This window comes from Taudactylus pleione, unplaced genomic scaffold (assembly GCF_031769625.1).
Source record: "Taudactylus pleione unplaced genomic scaffold, aTauple2 ptg000326l, whole genome shotgun sequence".
NCBI classification, from domain to species: Eukaryota; Metazoa; Chordata; class Amphibia; order Anura; family Myobatrachidae; genus Taudactylus; species Taudactylus pleione.
The window spans coordinates 2,401,780-2,417,667 of record NW_028284727.1 but is presented as its reverse complement, the minus strand read 5'-3'; the positions used below and the strand labels follow the sequence as shown (position 1 = coordinate 2,417,667).

Below are 15,888 nucleotides of genomic sequence, written 5' to 3'. Positions count from 1 at the left end.
ACACTCTTTCCTTGCCAGTGCAACGTTGTACACAGCGTGAGCTGTGTGTTAGTTCCTGAACTCCTAGCTGCTGCAGTTTGTCACAGTCTGCCTGTATTCTGCTGTCGCAGCCCTAGCCTGCCTTACCGCTGTTCCCATTTCCTGAGTGTCACTCTCTGTTACCTGCTCCCCAGGAGGTCCTGCCTTCCCCGAGACTCTGGTCCTAGTCCTCCACTCCAGCTCCAGGGTCCGACTTACCCCCGCTTCTGCAGAACTACCGTCCAGATCTTCTTATCATCTCTTCATTCATGATTCGCACCCCCTTGAAACCGGCTTCTTTCAATATCAGCAAACCGTTCCACTGACGTCTTCTGTCTCCACACCGGCTCCTAACCCAGACCCAGTCATGACACTTGGGAGTTAACCAGGAGGATATTCCACCGCAAGTAAAACATTTTGCACCCAACTCTAATTTTGAGCCTCAATCAAGTAATGCAAGCATTAGAACTTACCTAAGAATGCTTGATCAGGATATTATGGATACAGGCGTAACCAAAAGTACCTTCCACCTGAACCTTAGCCCTTTGGAACGACAAGCTTTACAATCTCTTTGCAACAATAAAAATATAATCATTCGCGGTGCGGATAAAGGGGGTGCCATTGTTATCCAGGACCTAAAAGACTACAGGATGGAAGCTGAATGCCAACTTTCTGATGACACAGTTTATTTAAAATTACAGAGGGATCCAACACTGTCTTGTAAGAAAAAATGACAATTGATACTAAATCAGGCAGCCGATTTAAACTGTATGTCTGAGAAATTAATGAATACTCTTATTCCGGAATTTCCTATTATGCCAATTTTCTATACCATACCCAAAATTCATAAAGGGTTGGATCCTCCGCCGGGTCGACCCATAGTCTCTGCTAGAGGCTCTCTCTTACAACCATCAGCTGTATACCTGGACTCGCAGATACATCCCTATATTCAGAAAGAACCTACTTTTTTACTTGACCCTTCCACCTTGCTTGAAAAATTGAGTAATATCACTTCAGTCCCTGATGAGTGTTGGTTATCCAGTATCGATGTGGTTAATCTTTACACTTCTATAACACATGAGTTTGGTCTTCAATGTGTTAAACATTTCCTATCATCTAGAACAACATTTTCAATTGCTTTGATGGATACATTAATGCGTTTGTTTGAACTCATCTTGACGAATAATTTTTTTATGTTTGATAAACAGTACTTCTTACAAATTAGAGGTTGCGCAATGGGTTCGAGTGCCGCTCCAGTGTATGCAAATATCGTTATGTTCACTATTGAAAATGATTTATTTTTTAGTGACCCATTGATTTCGTCTCAGATTATTCTTTATACCCGTTATATAGAAGATCTTCTTAGTCTTTTGGAAGGGACATGAGGTGTCATTGCGTAACATTATTGAGGCACATAATCATAGTGACAGCCCCATTAAGTTTACTTTTATGATGGATAGCAAGGAAGTGAATTTCCTTCATGTGAATATATCCATTAAGAACAGGGGGATTGTAACCACTGTTACAAGCACAAAGCTGCCACCCCAAAAATGTAATTAGAGGTCTCCCTTTGTCACAAATGGTTGGGGTTAGAAATATTAATAGTGATGTGAAATTGGCAATACAGCAAATGGATGAATTGGTTGATCGCTTTTCAAGCAGAGGATACAGCCGTAAACTGCTTAATGATATGAAACAGAAAGTTCTTGCAATGTAAAGGAATGACCTCCTTTCTAAAAAGAACATCACTAGGTCTGCTGAACCCAAGTTCCCTTGGGTCAACATATATAATGTTGCCTCGCCAGACATCAATAACATTTCTAAACGTCACTGGCCCCTCATTGAAACAGATGCTAATTTGCATCTTTCAAAAACTCAATTGATGCCTTGCTATTCAAGAGGCCGTAATCTTCGAGACATTTTAGTAAAAAACAATATTTCTAGATTACGACAATCCCAACAAGGCCCCAATTTTTACCAAAAAAATTGGGGTGTATTAAATGTTAGTGCGTTACATGCCAATTCCTTATTCCGGGAGACACCTTTCATCATCCACATGTTTCCACATGCAAAATGTTTACTATTAGATCTCAATTTACCTGTAATTCATGTTATGTTGTTTATCAAATAATCTGCCCATGTGGATTAAGTTACATTGGAAAAACTGAGAGGAAGTTTAAGGAGCGAATGACTGCTCACAGGTCAGCTATCCGTGGTGCTATCGCAACAGGGACAAGTGAACAGCCAGTAGCTCACCACTTTTTTGAATGTAATCATCCTCTTTCAAGTTTGCGATACAGAATGATTGACTCAGTTCCCCCCCAACCCAGAGGAGGTGACCGAGCCAAAAAACTGCTACAATGCGAGGCTCGCTTGATTGCCCGGCTCGATGTGCTTTTTCCAAAAGGGTTAAATGAAAATATTTCCTATATCTGTTTTATTTGATGTACTTTAATTGGTGGTTCTCTCAGTAATTTATTATTCATTACTGTATGCTGAAAATGTGTGTTATGTGCCGGATTTCATTCATTAGTGCTCTTGTTGTTATTCTTTTGTACTCATGGTGATGGTGCACCATCTGTGGACGCCAGTACGTGCGACTAGAGCAGTGACATCATCGTTGTTGGACGACGGGTGGGTGTGCAGTGTCAGTTACCGGAGTCTTGTCTTCACGTGGTGTAGCTGTATAAACTATGTGTGGTTTTGTTTTTGTATTTTTCCTGACGACAGTTTTAAATAACTGAAATGTTCATTAACTTCAGCCTGCCTTTGTGTTTTATTTTATGCCATGAGTGCCGCACCCCCGCTGTCTATATTGGATCTTTTGTGAGGGCACCGGCGTTTATATAATCTGATCTTCTGGAGTGCCAAATCATTGTTGTGCATATATAATATAGAGATGTGTCCACACTCACGTCTTATAATTAATGCTGGGGTGGCTAACCCAGACATGACCAATCATGGTCATATCATAAAATAGAAAAAAATTGTGGTGCACTCACTGGTCTTCTTAAGTAACAATCTTTATTCAAATGGATAAAATACAGCAATTGCGGGATCAACGTTTCGGTCCTACATTTGGACCTTTCTCTCATATATATATTAGGGGTGTGCACCGGCCACTTTTCGTGTTTTGGTTTTGGATCTGGATCTTTCTTCGTGTTTTGGATCTGGATTGGTTTTGCCAAAACCACCCTTCCGTGTTTTGGGTTCTGGGTTTTGTGTTTTGGATCTGTATTTTTTTGAAAAAAAGCATAAAAACAGCTAAAATCACAGAATTTGTAGGTTTTTCTGCTCCTATGCTATTATTAACCTCAATAACCTTAATTTCCACTCATTTCCAGTCTATTCTGAACACCTCACAATAGTGTTTTTATGTCCAAAAGGTTGCACCGAGGTAGCTGGATGACTATGCTAAGCGACACGAGTGGGCGGCACAAACACGTGACCCATCTAGGAGTGACACTGCAGTGGCAGACAGGATGGCAGTTAGAAAAACTAGGCCCCAAACTGTACATAATGCAAAGAAAAAAAAGAGGTGCAAGATGGAATTGTCCTTGGGCCCTCCCACCCACCCTTATGTTGTATAAACAGGACATGCACACTTTAACAAATCAATCATTTCAGCGCCAGGGTCTGCCACACAACTGTGGCGGAAATGATTGGTTCGTTTGGGCCCCCACAAAACAAGCTGGCAATTAATGTGTCCCTGCACAAACTGGCTCTACGGAGGCAAGATGTCATCCTCATCCTCCTCATCCACCGATTCCTCACCCTCTTCAGTGTGTACATCCTCATCCTCACAAAGTATTAACTCGTCCCCACTTGAATCCACCATCACAGGTCCCTCTGTACCTTCTGGAGGCTGGTCTCCCTGGAAGAGCTGATAATTCATTTTGATGAACATCATCTTCTCCACATTCTGTGGAAGCAACCTCCTACGCCTTTCGCTGACAAGGTTCCCGGCTGCACTAAACACTCTTTCGGAGTACACACTGGAGGGGGGGCAACTCAGGTAAAATAGAGCCAGTTTGTACAGGGGCCTCCAAATTGCCTCTTTTTCCTGCCAGTACAGGTATGGACTGTCTGACATGCCTACTTGGATGCTGTCACCGATGTAATCCTCCACCATTCTGTCAATGGTGACAGTATCATATGCAGTGACAGTAGACATGTCAGAAATTGTTGCCAGGTCCTTCAGTCCGGACCAGATGTCCAAACTTGGTCCTGCCTGCCCTGCATCACCGCCAGCGGGTTGCTTAGGATACCTAAGTTTTTTCCTGGCAGCCCCAGTTGCGGGAGAAAATGAAGAAGGAGCCGTTGTCGTGTCACGTTCCGCTTCAGCTGACAGTGTGTTCACCAGCAGGTCTTTGCACCTCTGCAGGCTTGTGTTGGCCGGAAAGAGAGACACCACATAGGCTTTAAACCTAGGATCGAGCACGGTGGCCAAAATGTAGTGGTCTGATTTCAACAGATTGACCACCCTGGAATCCTGGCAAAGCGAATGAAGGGCTTCATCCACAAGTCCCACATGCCAAGTGGAATCGCTCCGTCTTAGCTCCTCCTTCACTTTCTCCAGCTGCTTCTGCAAAAGCCTGATGAGGGGAATGACCTGACTCAAGCTGGCAGTGTCTGAACTGACTTCACGTGTGGCAAGTTCGAAGGGCTGGAGAACCTTGCACAACACGGAAATCATTCTCCACTGCGCTTGAGTCAGGTGCATACCCCCTCCTTTGCCTATGTCATAGGTGGATGTATAGGCTTGTATGGCCTTTTGCTGCTCCTCCATCCTCTGAAGCATATAGAGGGTTGAGTTCCACCGCGTCACAACCTCTTGCTTCAGGTGATGGCGGGGCAGGTTCAAGAGTGTTTGCTGGCTCTCCAGTCTTCGGCACGCAGTCGCTGAATGGCGAAAGTGGCCTGAAAGTTTTCGGGCCACCCAAAGCGTCTCCTGCACGCCCCTGTCGCTTTTCAGAAAATTCTGCACCACCAAGTTTATTGTGTGAGCAAAACATGGGACGTGCTGGAATTTGCCCAGATGTAATGCCCGCACAATATTGGTGGCGTTGTCAGATATCACAAATCCCCAGGAGAGTCTAAGTGGGGTAAGCCACTGGGCGATGATTTCCCTCAGTTTCTCTAAGAGGTTGTCGGCGGTGTGCCTCTTACTGAAACTGGTGATACACAGCGTAGCCTGCCTTGTAACGAGCTGGCATTTCTGAGATGCTGCTACTGGTGACGCTGCTGCTGTTGCTGCGTAAGTTGATACATCTACCCAGTGGGCTGTCACAGTCATATAGTCCTTAATCTGCCCTGTTCCACTTGTCCACATGTCCGTGGTTAAGTGGACATTGTGTACAATGGCATTTTTCAGGACACTGAGGACACTTTTTCTGACGTTTCTGTACAGTCTCGGTATCGCCTGCCTAGTGAAGTGGAATCTAGACGGGATTTGGAACCGGGGACACACTACCTCCATCAATTGTCTAAATCCCACTGCACTAATGGTGGATACCGGACGCATGTCTAACACCAACATAGCAGTCAAGGCCTCAGTTATACGTTTTGCTTCAGGATGACTGCTGTCGTACTTCATCCTCCTCGCTAAGGACTGTTGGAGGGTCAATTGTTTAGTAAAAGTAGTGGTGTTCCTACTTCCTCTCTGGGATGATGAACGACTCCCAGCAGCAGCAACAGCAGCAGCGGCAGCAGTAGGCGTAGCAATGCAGGATCCTCCGGAGGAATCCCGGATAGGAGAGTCAGTCATGCCAGTGACATGGCCTGCAGGACTACTTCCGATCCTGACTAAGGAGGAAATTGACGAGGAGGGAGTTGACAGTGTGGTTTGCAGGCGCTTGGATACAACAGGACAACGGGATTTAGGTGTCCCTGGACTGCTTACGGTCTTAGCCAAAGTTTCTGAACTTGACAGTAACTTTTTATGAACGCGCTGCAGGTGCCGTATAAGGGAGGATGTTCCTAGGTGGTTGACATCCCTACCCCTACTTATTTCACCTTTACATATGGTACATATGGCAAGACAGTTGTTGTCCGGATTTGGATAGAAATATTGCCAGACCAAAGAGGTGGAATGTTTGGTCTTCTGCCCAGGCATGACCGTGATGGGCTTTTTCATCCCACGGACAACAACTGTCTCCCCCGGAGCCTGATTTAAACAAACCACATCACCATCAGAATCCTCCTCGCCAACTTCCTCCTCATCCTGTTTTACTTCAACAGTGACATCTTCAATTTGCATATCAGCAAGTGGACTGTGGGTGCTCCTTTCAGCACTTGCAGGGGGCATGCAAATGGTGGAAAGAGCCACCTCTTACCGTCCAGTGCTGGGAAGGTCAGGCATCGCAACCACCACCACACTTGGACTCTCCTTGGGGATTTGTGATATCTTCTTAGAAAGCACAGTTCTTCGCTGTGCTTTTGCCAGCTTAACTCTTTTGATTTTTTTAGTGGGAGGAGGGCTTCCATCATCATGTGAAGCTGAACCACTAGTCATGAACATACTAGGGATTGACCTTAGCCGTTCCTTGCCACTCCGTGTCGTAAATGGCATATTGGCAAGTTTACGTTTCTCTTCAGCTGATTTAAATGTCTTTTTCAAGGTCATTTTCCTGAACTTTGCCATTTGGGATTGTATGTGCCCTCTACTATGACATTGGGCATCGGCCTTGGCAGACGACGTTGATGGCATGTTATTGTCTATGTCATGACTAGTGGCAGCAGCTTCAGCACTAGGAGGAAGTGGTTCTTGATCTTTCTCTATTTTATTTTTATCGGAGAAAGTTTGGTCCTCCATTTATGTTATATCAATTTGATATATACGTGCGGCTAAATACAGAAAATAATTTTTTTTTTGGTTTGGACTGGAGTGTACTTTCGGGGGTTACAGCACTCTTAACGGTCAAGCCAGCTGGCCCTTTACTTATGACACAGGTGCACGCTTGGCACTACTTTGTTGATGCACGTGCGGCTACTGCGCACACAATTCACAAACACAGAAAATAATTTTTTTTTTTGTTTGGACTGGAGTGTACTTTGGGGGTTACAGCACCCTTTAACGGTCAAGCCAGCCAGCCCTTTACTTATGACACAGGCGCACGCTTGGCACTACTTTGTTGATGCACGTGCGGCTACTGCGCACACAATTCACAAACACAGAAAATAATTTTTTTTTTGGTTTGGACTGGAGTGTACTTTGGGGGTTACAGCACCCTTTAACGGTCAAGCCAGCCGGCCCTTTACTTATGACACAGGCGCACGCTTGGCACTACTTTGTTGATGCACGTGCGGCTACTGCGCACACAATTCACAAACACAGAAAATAATTTTTTTTTTGGTTTGGACTGGAGTGTTCTTTCGGGGGTTACAGCACCCTTTAACGGTCAAGCCAGCCGGCCCTTTACTTATGACACAGGCGCACGCTTGGCACTACTTTGTTGATGCACGTGCGGCTACAGCGCACACAATTCACAAACACAGAAAATAATTTTTTTTTTGGTTTGGACTGGAGTGTACTTTGGGGGTTACAGCACCCTTAACGGTCAAGCCAGCCGGCCCTTTACTTATGACACAGGCGCATGCTTGGCACTACTTTGTTGATGCACGTGCGGCTACTGCGCACACAATTCACAAACACAGAAAATAATTTTTTTTTTGGTTTGGACTGGAGTGTACTTTCGGGGGTTACAGCACCCTTTAACGGTCAAGCCAGCCGGCCCTTTACTTATGACACAGGCGCACGCTTGGCACTACTTTGTTGATGCACGTGCGGCTACTGCGCACACAATTCACAAACACAGAAAATTTTTTTTTTTTTGGTTTGGACTGGAGTGTACTTTGGGGGTTACAGCACCCTTTAACGGTCAAGCTAGCCGGCCCTTTACTTATGACACAGGCGCACGCTTGGCACTACTTTGTTGATGCATGTGCGGCTACTGCGCACACAATTCACAAACACAGAAAATAATTTTTTTTTTGGTTTGGACTGGAGTGTACTTTCGGGGGTTACAGCACCCTTAACGGTCAAGCCAGCTGGCCCTTTACTTATGACACAGGCGCACGCTTGGCACTACTTTGTTGATGCACGTGCGGCTATTGCGCACACAATTCACAAACACAGAAAATAATTTTTTTTTTGGTTTGGACTGGAGTGTACTTTCGGGGGTTACAGCACCCTTAACGGTCAAGCCAGCCGGCCCTTTACTTATGACACAGGCGCACGCTTGGCACTACTTTGTTGATGCACGTGCGGCTACTGCGCACACAATTCACAAACACAGAAAATAATTTTTTTTTGGGTTTGGACTGGAGTGTACTTTGGGGGTTACAGCACCCTTTAACGGTCAAGCCAGCCGGCCCTTTACTTATGACACAGGCACACGCTTGGCACTACTTTGTTGATGCACGTACGGCTACTGCGCACACAATTCACAAACACAGAAAATTATTTTTTTTTTGGTTTGGACTGGAGTGTACTTTCGGGGGTTACAGCACCCTTAACGGTCAAGCCAGCCGGCCCTTTACTGATGACACAGGCGCACGCTAGGCACTACTTTGTTGATGCACGTGCGGCTACTGCGCACACAATTCACAAACACAGAAAATAATTTTTTTTTTGGTTTGGACTGGAGTGTACTTTCGGGGGTTACAGCACCCTTTAACGGTCAAGCCAGCCGGCCCTTTACTTATGACACAGGCGCACGCTTGGCACTACTTGGTTGATGCACGTGCGGCTACTGCGCACACAATTCACAAACACAGAAAATAATTATTTTTTTGGTTTGGACTGGAGTGTACTTTGGGGGTTACAGCACCCTTTAACGGTCAAGCCAGCCGGCCCTTTACTTATGACACAGGCGCACGCTTGGCACTACTTTGTTGATGCACGTGCGGCTACTGCGCACACAATTCACAAACACAGAAAATATATTATTTTTTTAGCACTTGGGGGGAGCAACCCTGATGGACAGTGCACCCCCTGGACAACACTACAGCACCCCTTTAGGACTGGGACACTGCACAGGACTTTGGAGTGGACACAGCCCCTATGGAGAACTGACTGCACAACACAGTCCAGCCAGCCCCTATGGACTTTGAAGTAGTGGACACAGCCCCTATTAACAACAGCAGCACAGCACAACACAGCCAGCCCCTATGGACTTTGAAGTAGTGGACAACAGCAGCACTACACTACACTACACTACACAGCCCTAACTCCCACCCTCCCTCTTCACTGTCCACAGCCGAGTGAGAAAATGGCGCCGACGCGGGTACCTTATATAGGATCCAAAACCCACGAGACTCGGAAGGCGGGATGATGACGTTTTGCCTCGATTTCAGATCCAAGTCAGGCGGGAAATGTCGAGCCTGACTCGGATCGGACTCGGATCGGGGGGGCTCGTGGGGGTTCGGATTTCAGAAATCCGAACCCGCTCACCCCTAATATATATATATATATATATATATATATATATATTTATATACAGTATAAATAGAAACAGTGGAATTAGGTCAGAGCGCCTAAAGTGCCACAAAGAAGATTGCATATAAATACAAAGTGCAAGTGGTAACTGTGCATATCAGATAAATGACCTACTGTAAAAAGAACTGTAGCGTACAGAAAAAAATTAAGAATAAAAAGAACAATTTATTTATAATACATTAAAAATGCGACACTATTGACAGAGAGACAGTATTAAAACAACAACAAAATCAGACAAAAAAATTATAAAAACATGGATCTAGCATAACCACAAGCGCCTCCTAGTGCATATACAGTGATCCAATGAAATATGTGCAACAAATATCCTTGTCCCTATCCAGGACAGTGATAGAAAAGTGACTTAGTGTAATAAATTTGGGTGTATAAATATAGGTATACTTAAAACTTCATAACGGATGTGCATAAAATTTTTTTTAATGAAATAAAACATTTCATAAACAATACACAATAATATATAGTACATAGATACACAAGAATGAAGGATAAAAAACTAATACTAATAGACAATAAATAGCGATTTTTAGTTAAAAAATATAAATATATTTTTAAAAAATCGGATGTATAGCTTATCTTTTTCAAATGTTTTTTAGGAAGAGTTCATAAGGTGCAAGGTCAGGGTCCCAATGCGTTTCGTCCTCTCATATGGACTTCATCAAGGGGAATGTGTGTATAGAGACAAAACAGGGTTTATATACCTTGGATACAGGCCTACATTGGAATCACATGTCCTCAAATCATGACCTCATTTCCTGTTAACTATATGAAGCTGAATACCATATAATATCTTGGTTTTAACGCTGAGACTTGTATTATGGCATTCAATGTGAACAATATAATGCAAAGAAGGCAAAGGATGTATGTGAGCAAGTTTTTTTCTTGCTTCACAATCGTAATTCTGTCCCTGTGGAACGCATGTGAAGCGCACCACATCATTTCTGGTTTTGTGATACTCAGGCTAGCATTGGTTCATCATAATGCCAGTCCAGGTGGAACGCAGGAGGAATGCATCGCGGCACTTCCTGTTCCATGGAGTGTGTGTCATGTGACTTCCGGTCCGCGCCGTTCATCACGGCTGTGTGGCTGTTTCGTTTTTAGTACTGGATGTTGCTTTTCCTCCCATCTCCAGGTCCCATGCAATGGATAAGTCGCTTGCATATATTTGTATTTCTTCACCGTTCTTTCAATATTCGTGGATCACGAGGTCACTTCAGATGAAAGCGGCGGCCATCTTTGTAGTTCTTTTATAACATGTGGCAGCCATCTTTGTAGTTCTAGGTACTATATCCAATGCCAATCGGTAAAAAGGTGGTTAACATTCTTCCACTTATTCAAGGATGTTAAAATATCTTTTGTTAACCATTAGCACATATCCTAAAAAAGAAGACAAAACTAAGGCAGACACAAATATAAAGGGCTTATTTGTCAGAGACTCTATTATATGGTTTCCAATGCAGAAAGTTTAAGATTTCGCAAATAAACAATTCAGAGTACAATAGTATACGAATACCAGACTGAATGATATATTCCAAATTCAACATTTTATATTCATAAAACTTACATTAAATGGTCAGGCGATTAATGCTATTGAATAATTGTAAAACAAGACTCTGAGCCATATCACATTATATATGCCATCTATTCCCAGTCACATGTTTACTACAACACCTGATCTTCCTAGGTGGTCCCCCATCCAAGTACTGACCAGGCCCAATCATGCTTCGCTTCCAAGATCAGGCGAGATTGGGCATTGACATGTTGGTATGGTTGTAGGTATGTGTTTTCTTATGCATAGATTTTTGGACTTTGCTCCACGAAGACTTGTAGTAAATCGCATTTTGGCTTCATCAGCATCCATTTAGTATATGTCTTAAGTAAAAAATAATAGATAATAATAATAGTTCTGTGGTCCAAACCCCTTCTTTCTTTTTAAAAAAATGTATATATAGAATTGTCTTTAATAGTCTTGATGAAAGATAAAGTGTGTTGTAACACTTTCCTCGTAACGTGAATCATATAAATGGAGCTATTTCGTAATTGTCATTAAACCCCATGGGAAATAAAGTATTTAGTTAAAAAATCCAGAACATTTCCCGTTGAGCAAGTTTTTTTGCCCAGATCCCCTCCTCTCTCTCCCATGGTAACATGCTCTATTGCTTTGAATGAAAGTTCTTCTGGATTAGATCTATGGTGTGTATTAAAGTGTCTTGAAACCATGTGATTTTCTACTTTATTCTTAATATTCCTCACATGTTCCTGCATTCTTAACTTGAGGGGCCTCTTTGTTTTTCCCACATATTTGATGCCGCATTAACACTCTAGCAGGTAGATCACTGATGTGGAGTTGCAGTTCATGAATTGCTTTATTTTGTTTTCCTTCGAGTTATTATGATTCTTAAAAGTTTTCCTCTGTGGAGTTAGAAATTTACAGATGTTGCATCGGCCACATTTGTAACATCCAACACATTTTGGTAGTGTTCCAATGGGATCTGTTATGTCACTTCTCAGGAGGCTTGGTGCTAAAGAGTCTTTGAGGCTTTTTGCTTCCCTGAACACTCTGTTTATATATTAATAGTTCGGACCTCACCAGATTTGTAGTTTTTTGGATTGCTTTCCCAATTATTTCTTCTGGGTATTCTTTGTTTTGAAATCTTTCTTGGTAGATTTGGATCTGTTGACCGCACATAGTTGGATTACTATTATTATGTTTAATCCTGTGAAATTGTGAGTATAATCGCCGTGAGAAATTTAATTACGGCCAATACTTATTATACAGGTCCAGACATTGATGTGTTTCTGAATTTGTTAAGCTACACACTGACGCATAATTATTTTTTATTCAACGGGCAACTGTTTAAACAGCGCACAGGTTGCACAATGGGGTCCTCTGTTGCTCCTTCTTTCGCTAATACATACATGTGGTTTGTCGAAAAACGCTTATTCTTTGAAGATACCCAGGTAGCAAATCACATTAAACTCTACTACCGTTATATAGACGATATTTTACTGTTTTGGCAGGGAGATATACAAATTCTCTATGATATTATTTCAGTACAAAATCAGTCGTCTAATCCCATCAAATTGACTGTATTGGCAGATAAACAACATATCTGCTTTTTGGACATTCTGATAACCATTGACAGTGGCCAATTAGTGACTACACTATACTCTAAACCCACGGATCGGAATATGCTATTACATTATGATAGCTTCCATCCACGGGCCTTAATACATGGATTGCCCTATTCTCAATTCCTTAGGGTAATCAGATGTAATAGCAATAGAGAATCAGCCAAAGTACAACTTAACAACATGGTAAAAAAATTTGAGGCACGGGGTTACCCCCGAGATATATTGGTTAGGGCCAGTACAAAGGCTCTGTCACAGGACAGACTATCATTACTTCAACCCATGTCTGATAAAAGGAAAGAAAGAGGATGTATTCCATGGGTTAATGAATTTAACATCAAGAGTAATTATACACGCAAAGAGTCCAAAAAGCTCTGGACAATGGTTAGATCTGATCCAGATCTTAAATGTATGTCTGATACACGTCTTATGCCGTGTTATACCAGAAGCAATAACATCAAAGATATAGTGGTTAAAAATGATGTTACAGGGTTTTCTAAATGTAAAGCTAAAACTAATACCACACACTTTTTGAGTCGAAAGAATGGTAGTTTTCGCTGTTTTGGGTGTACCACCTGTTCTTATCTGTTAACAGGGGATTACATTACTCATCCACGATCAGGCAAACGGTTTATGATCAGATGGCCATTGTCTTGTCACTCGAGCTTTGTTATATATGTCATCATTTGCCCATGTGGGCTTTATTATATTAGAAAAACGGAGTGTACATTTAAAATACGTATGGCCCAACACCGTTTGGCCATACGTGCGGCATTGGCCTTAGGCTCTAGTGAGCAACCGGTCACTAGATCACGTACCACTTTCCATTAGAGGTGGTGACAGAGCGAAACGCCTTCTGCAAACAGAATCCCGATGGATTTTTTGTTTGGATACTCTATCTCCACGAGGGCTTAATGAAAACCTTGGCCTCATCAATTTTCTTTAATATTTAAATATTTCGTTAACCTCATGTGTTATTGCGTGTTGGAATTGGTCCATTCCTTACTCTTGTTACCTCTATTAAATGTTTCAGACTTTCACATGTATATGGTATAATTTTAGCTCCCAATATGGTTGTTTCTGATTGGAGCTGTATAGGTACAGGTTTTCTAGATTACAGATGTGCGCTATTGGTCGAGGTTCAATAGGCATTTCAGCCACTAGATGGCAGTGCTAGGTTACTATTATGGGTTAATCCTTTATTACACTTATTTGATTATTTAGAGTATTAACATATATTTGTTTAAGTTTTTTATTAAATTGATGTATTTTGTGTATGTATTCCATTGACATTTGATCTGTTGTATTTTAATTCTATCTGTGGATTCTATACCACAGTCTTACATGACACTTTTGTTGTTTATATAAGGTTGCCATGGTTCCGACTGCCGGAGGTATGCGACGTCACATCCGGTTTATGCTAATTAGCACTTCCGGGGCTGAGCGGATCCGACGGCGGAAGGCGCCTAGCACACCTGTTTGGAGTTATGTTGGTGAGTTTATTCACTATTATAAATGTTGTTTTTTGTTGCACTCACATTATGTTGTCTTGAGAAAGGGGATACGATCCCCGAAACGTCGATGCTGTGATGTTGTCACATTAAAGTTACTTCGTAGTGGGTACTTGTTTCACTCCTTACTGAAGCCTCTGAGTGCCGCCTTTATTTCGTATATGCATTTGGGGAACCTTTCCCCTTTGGAAGGCACCGGAGCCATTTACAACTGAGAGGACGGGTGAGTGCCGGGTCACAGTTGGATATATATATATATATATATATATATACACTACATTATGTATGTATATATATATATATATATATATATATATTTTCCATTGACAAAAAACCTTATGGTTTCACTGTCCCATTAAGGCTGCTTAGACATGATCTGGTAATAAACAAACCTATTGAATTTTTGCCACTCAAACTCCAAAAAGCAATGCATTGCATAATACAGATATGGTATGCCATGACACCATGTGGTTAACTGCAGATTCAGCACTCTCACAGAGTGAGATTGCTGTCATTCACAAAATGGGGGAGCTGCTAATTCACAGAATTGTGTGCTCATTGGAATACACACATGCAGTCTATGCAACTGAGGTCTGAGCAGTTATGTGGCACACACATATCATTTAGTGCCCACAATCTTCACATTCAGTCACCACAATAGTCCCACTGGGTTCCAACATCCTTCTAACTCAATACATCTATCTAATTTATTATACATGTTCAGATTCCTAATTGCTAAAACTATCATACTCTGTCTATGCATGTACACTAACTTCGCCTCCATGCTACTATAAATTCCCCAATTCCTACAGCTGTGTGTTTTCCCAACTGTGCTAGTCTGCATGCCCTCATCCACACCAATATATCTTTCCCCATGTGTACTGCCCTGTCTTCCAGCATCTGTGCCACAGTGTTTCCTTCCATCTGCACCACTGCCTTGTCCCCAGCCACGTCACTCTGTCTTCCCCTCATCTCTGCCACTCTTTCTTCTTCCATTTTTACCACTCTGTCCCCCCCAACCGTGCCACTCTGTCTTTCCCCTCCCATCCGCACCAATCTGTCTTCCCGAATCCCTATTGTTGTGTGTTCTCCCATTGTGCTAGTCTGTTTTCCTCATCCACACCAAACTGTCTTACCCATCTGCGCTGCTCTATCTTCCCGCTTCCATGCTACTCTGTATTTCCCATTCATGTAGCTCTGTTCCCCCAAACTGTGCGGTGAGGTGTTCCACAGGCACTGTGTCATTCTGGCTGGGGTAAGGCTGGTGGTGTTTCCATTCCATTCTGGTATGGGTGCCACCATCTTGCTTCTGGTCATGTGACTTAGTTGATCCTATCCTGACATGTCACATGCTTTCTCCGACCATTCATGATCCTGCACTGAGTACTTAAGGGAGTTCAGAGCACTCCATAGTTGCCAGAGCAACATGTTTCACAGTGCATGCTGTGACAGAGTTCCTGTGCTTCTGAGACCTGTCTGTTCCCGTGCTCACCTGTGCTCTTGCTGGATCCCAGCTTCCAAGCAGCTTGCATTGCTCTGCCTGCTCCCAGCCTCTTGCTGGAACCACCCTGCACCTTCTATTAACCCTCTCCGTGCCAAAATACCTGAGTGTGCAGTTAACCCTGTACATACACTGCATCAATAAACCTGGCTCTCTGTTGGCTCATATCACAGCTGATCCAGTTTCTACACTGAGCCATCTCAGTACAACTC

At 42.9% G+C, this 15,888-nt stretch overlaps 1 pseudogene; it reads right to left on the bottom strand.

The window, feature by feature from the left end:
- Nucleotides 1–11,191: 11,191 nt before the first annotated feature.
- LOC148509449 (5S ribosomal RNA) lies at nucleotides 11,192–11,310 on the bottom strand (annotated as a pseudogene).
- Nucleotides 11,311–15,888: the final 4,578 nt, after the last annotated feature.